Source organism: Arachis stenosperma, chromosome 3, assembly GCF_014773155.1.
Source record: "Arachis stenosperma cultivar V10309 chromosome 3, arast.V10309.gnm1.PFL2, whole genome shotgun sequence".
Classification (NCBI taxonomy): Eukaryota; Viridiplantae; Streptophyta; class Magnoliopsida; order Fabales; family Fabaceae; genus Arachis; species Arachis stenosperma.
In genome coordinates this window covers 116,704,210-116,710,053 of record NC_080379.1, presented here as the reverse complement: position 1 = coordinate 116,710,053, position 5,844 = coordinate 116,704,210, and the positions used below count along the sequence as shown (strand labels likewise).

Here is a 5,844-nt window from a genome sequence, read left to right as displayed (position 1 = left end):
TCTCAATGGCGCCAACAACTTGGTACGCACAATTGAAATATCACTCTTCTTCACAACTTCGCACAACTAACCAACAAGTGCACTGGGTCGTCCAAGTAATAAACCTTACGTGAGTAAGGGTCGATCCCACGGAGATTGTTGGTATGAAGCAAGCTATGGTCATCTTGTAAATCTCAGTTAGGCGGATTCTAATGGTTATAATGGTTTTCGAATAAAAAGATAAATAAAGCATAAAAGAAAGATAGAGATACTTATTTAATTCATTGGTGGGAATTTTAGATAAGCGCATGAAGATACTGTGTTCCTTCTGAATCTCTGCTTTCCTACTGCTTTCATCCAATCATTCTTACTCCTTTCCATGGCAAGTTGTATGTAGGGCGTCACCGTTGTCAATGGCTACTTTCCATCTTCTCATTGAAAATGGTCCAAATGCACTGTCACAGCACAGCTAATCATCTGTCGGTTCTCGATCATGTCAGAATAGGATCCATTGATCCTTTTGCATCTGTCACTACGCCCAACACTCGCGAGTTTGAAGCTCGTCATAGTCATCCCATCCCAGATCCTACTCGGAATACCACAGACAAGGTTTAGACTTTTCGGATCTCAAAAATGATGCCAATAGATTCTAGCTTATACCACAAAGACTCTGATCTCACGGAATGGGAGGATCGGTTGTCAGGCGAGGCAACCATGTGTCGTAAGTCAGGAATCCAAGAGATACACACTCTAGCTTTCGCAGGTAGAACGGAAGTGTTTGTCAAGCACGTGTTCATAAGTGAGAATAGTGATGAGTGTCACGGATCATCACATTCATCAGGTTGGAGTGCGAATGAATATCTTAAAATAAGAATAAGCATGAATTGAATAGAAGAACAATAGTACTTTGCATTAATACTTGAGGAAAAGCAGAGCTCCACACCTTAATCTATGTTGTGTAGAAATTCCACCGTTAAAAATACATAAGAACAAGGTCTAGGCATGGCCGAATAGCCAGCCTCCCCAAATGGCATATAAATTCGAAAATAGGGAAACAAAGACCCTTAGTACAATAGTAAAAAGTTCTATTTATACTAAACTAGCTACTAGGGTTTACAAAAATAAGTCTAAGTGCAGAAATCCACTTTCGGGGCCCATTTTGGTGTGTTCTTGGGCTGAGCTTGAGCTTTACACGTGCAGAGGCTTCTCTTGGGGTTAAACACCAAGTTGTAACGTGTTTTTGGCATTTAACTCTGGTTTGTGACATGTTTCTGGCGTTTTACTCCAAAATGCAGCATGGAACTGGCGTTGAACGCCAGTTTGCGTCATCTAAACTCGAATAAAGCATGGACTATTATAGACATCCAGGGCTTTCCAGCAATATATAATAGTCCATACTTTGCTTGAGTTTTGACGACGCAAATTGGCGTTCAAACGCCAATTTCCTACCCTATTCTGGCGTTACACGCTAGAAACAAGTTATAAGCTAGAGTTAAATGCCCAAAACAGGCTGCACACTGGCATTTGACTCCAAGAGAAGTCTCTACACATGAAAGCTTCAATGCTCAGCCCAAGCACACACCAAGTGGGCCCGGAAGTGGATTTTTGCATCATTTACTTATTTCTGTAAACCCTAATAACTAGTCTAGTATAAATAGGACCTTTTACTATTGTATTGGACATGCTGGGATCTTTGATTAGTTTTATGCTATCTTAGACATTGGGGGCTGGCCTCACGGCCATGCCTGGACCATCATCGCTTATGTACTTTCAACGGTGGAGTTTCTACACACCATAGATTAAGGTGTGGAGCTCTGCTGTTCCTCGAGTATTAATGCAATTACTACTGTTTTCTATTCAATTCATGCTTATTCTTGTTCTAAGACATCCATTCGCACACAAGAACATGATGAATGTGCTGATTATGTGATGCTCATCATCATTCTCAACCTATGATGCGTGTCTGATAAACACTTCCGTTCTACATGCAAACGAGCTTGAATGCATATCTCTTAGCCTTCTGGTTCACGATCAGAGTCTTCGTGGTATAAGCTAGAATCAATTGGCAACATTCTTGAGATCCAAAAAGTCTAAACCTTGTTTGTGTTATTCCGAGTAAGATCTGGGATGGGATGATTGTGACGAGCTTCAAACTCGCAAGTGTTGTGCGTGGTGACAGACGCAAAAGGATCAATGGATCCTATTCCAACATGAGTGAGAACCGACAGATGATTAGCCATGCGGTGATAGCGTATTTGGACCATTTTCACTGAGAGGACAGACGGTAGCTATTGACAACGGTGATCCCCCAACATACAACTTGCCATAGAAAGAAGTATGAAGGATTGGATGAAGGCAGTAGGAAAGCAGAGATTCAAAAGGAATAACGCATCTCCATACGCTTATCTGAAATTTCCAGCAATGAATTGCATAAGTATCTCTATCTTTATTTTATGTTTATTTATATTTTAATGATCAAAACTCTATAACCATTTGAATCTGTCTGACTGAGATTTACAAGGTGACCATAGCTTGCTTCAAGCCGACAATCTCCGTGGGATCGACCCTTACTCACATAAGGTTTATTACTTGGACGACCTAGTGCACTTGCTGGTTAGTTGTGCGAAGTTGTGAAAAAGAGTTGAGATTACAATTGTGTGTACCAAGTTGTTGGTGCCATTGAGATCACAATTTCGTGCACCAAATTTTGGCGCCGTTGCTGGAGATTGTTCGAGTTTGGACAACTGACGGTTCATCTTGTTGCTCAGATTAGGTAATTTTCTTCTTGTTGTAACCATTATTTTATTTTCAAAAAGTTTTCAAAAATCTTTCAAAATTTTTCTTCTTTTTTGTTTTTCTAAAAATAATTCTCGAAAAATCCAAAAAAAAAATAAAAAAAATTAATAAATTCATAAAAACCAAAAATTTTATGTTTCTTGTTTGAGTCTAGAGTCAAGTTTTGAGTTTGGTGTCTATTGCATGTTTTTTTTAAATTTGTGGATTTTCGAAAAATTCATGCATTACATTCTTCATTATCTTCAAGTTGTTCTTGACAAGTCTTCTTGTTTGATCTTCATATTTTCTTGTTTTGCGTCTTTTCTTATTTTTCACATGCATTTTTGAATTCATAGTGTCTAAACAAGAAAAATCTCTAAGTTTGGTGTCTTGCATGTTTTTTTTTCTTGAAAATTTTTCAAAAATAAGTTCTTCATGTTCATCATGATCTTCAAAGTGTTCTTGGTGTTCATCTTGACATTCAAAGTGTTCTTGCATGCATCATTGATTTTGATCCAAAATTTTCATGTTTTGAGTCATTTTTGTGTTTTTCTCTCTTCTCATTAAAAATTCAAAAAAAAAATCTTTTCCTTATTTTACTCTTAAATTTCGAAATATTTGGGTTGACTTAGTCAAAAATTTTTAAAATAAGTTGTTTCTTGTTAGTCAAGTCAAGATTTCAATTTCAAAAATTTATCTTTTCAAAATCTTTTTCAAAATCAAATCTTTTTCATTTTTTTCCTCTATTTTTCGAAAATTTTCAAAAATCTTTTTCAAAACCTTTCAAAATCTTTTTCCAATTTTTAACTCATATTTTTCGAAATTAATACTAACAATTAATGTTTTGATTCAAAAATTTCAAGTTTGTTACTTTCTTGTTAAGAAAGATTCAAACTTTAAATTTTAGAATCATATCTTTTGATTTCTTGCTGTGAGTCAAGTTATTCATTCTGATTTTAAAAATTAAATCTTTTTCAAAATAAAATTCAATCATATCTTGTCAATCATATCTTTTCAAACATATCTTTTTCAAATCATATCTTTTTCAAACCTTAATTTCAAAATATCTTTTCTAACTTCTTATCTTTTCAAAATTAATTTCAAAATCTTTTTCAAAACCCCTTAACTAATTTTCTCTCTCTAATTTTCGAAAACTACTCACCCTTTTTGAAAATTCTTTTAATTATCTAATTGTTTCGAATTTTAATTTTAGTTTTATCTCTTCTCTTAATTTTCAAATTCTAACTAAATTTTAAAATAAAAACAAAAATATTTTCCTTTTCCTTTTAATTATTTTCGAAAACTCTCTCTCATCTTCTTCTATTTATTTATTTAATCACTAACACTCTTCTCTTCTTCTTATAATTTGAACCCTCTCTTCCTCTCTGTGTTCGAATTCTTCTCTTCTCCTTCTCCTATTCTTATCTTCTTCTACTCACATAAAGGAATCTCTATATTGTGACATAGAGGATTCCTCTTCTTTTCTGTTCTCTTCTTCTTCACATGAGCAGGAGCAAGGATAAGAACATTCTTGTTGAAGCTGATCCGGAACCTGAAAGGACTCGGAAGAGGAAGCTAAGAGAAGCTAAAACACAACACTTTGAAGAGGACTTTACTAAAATTTTTGAAAAAGAAGTTGAGATGGCCGAACCCAATAACAATGGTGGAGGTGCAAGGAAGATGCTTGGTGACTTTACTGCACAAAATTCCAACTTCCATGGAAGAAGCATCTCAATCCCTGCCATTGGAGCAAACAATTTTGAGCTAAAGCCTCAATTAGTTTCTCTGATGCAACAGAATTGCAAGTTTCATGGACTTCCATCAGAAGATCCTTTTTAGTTCTTAACTGAATTCTTGCAGATCTGTGATACTGTTAAGACCAATGGAGTTGATCCCGAGGTCTATAAACTTATGCTTTTTCCTTTAGCTGTAAGAGACAGAGCTAGAACATGGTTGAACTCTTAGCCTAGAGATAGTCTGAACTCTTGGGATAAGCTGGTCACGGCTTTCTTAGCCAAGTTATTTCCTCCTCAAAAGCTGAGCAAGCTTAGAGTGGATGTTCAAACCTTCAGGCAGAAAGAAGGTGAATCCCTCTTTGAAGCTTGGGAGAGATACAAGCAACTAACCAAAAAGTGTCCTTCTGACATGCTTTCAGAATGGACCATCCTGGATATATTCTATGATGGTTTGTCTGAATTGTCTAAGATGTCATTGAACCATTCTGCAGGTGGATCTATTCATCTAAAGAAAACGCATACAGAAGCTCAGGAACTCATTGAAATGGTTGCAAATAACCAGTTGATGTACACCTCTGAGAAGAATCCTGTGAATAATGGGACCTCAGAGGAAGGGAGTTCTTGAAATTGATGCTCTGAATGCCATATTGGCTTAGAACAAAATGTTGACTCAGCAAGTCAATATGATTTTTCAGAGTCTGAATGGATTGCAAAATGCATCCAACAGTACTAAAATAGCATCTTCTGAAGAAGAAGCTTATGATCCTGAGAACCCTGCAATGGCAGAGGTGAATTACATGGGTGAAGCCTATGGAAACACCTATAATCCCTCATGGAGAAATCATCCAAATTTCTCATGGAAGGATCAACAAAAGCCTCAACAAGGCTTTAATAATAGTAATGGTGGAAGAAACAGGTTTAGCAATAGCAAGCATTTTCGATCATCCTCTCAGCAACAGACAGAGAATTATGAGTAGAATCCATCTAGCTTAGAAAATATAGTCTCTGATCTATCAAATGCCACTCTAAGTTTCATGAATGAAACAAGGTCCTCCATTAGAAACTTGGAGGCACAAGTGGGCCAGCTGAGTAAAAGAGTCACTGAAACTCCTCCTAGTACTCTCCCAAGCAATACAGAAGAGAATCTAAAAAGAGAGTGCAAGGCCATAACCTTACTTGGTGTGGCCGAACCTAGAAAGGAGGAGGAGGACGTGAATCCCAGTGAGGAAGACCTCATGGAACGTCCTCTGGACAAAAAAGAGTTCCCAATTGAGGAACCTAAGGAATTTGAGGCTCATCTAGAGACCATAGAAATTCCATTGAACCTACTTCTGCCGTTCATGAGCTCTGATGA

General features: G+C 36.6%; 1 non-coding gene across 1 annotated transcript; it reads right to left on the bottom strand.

Moving 5' to 3' along the window:
- Positions 1–4,797: 4,797 nt before the first annotated feature.
- LOC130971670 (small nucleolar RNA R71) lies at positions 4,798–4,905 on the bottom strand. Its single transcript, XR_009082879.1, has one exon. It is a non-coding gene; the product is annotated as a small nucleolar RNA R71 (small nucleolar RNA).
- Positions 4,906–5,844: the final 939 nt, after the last annotated feature.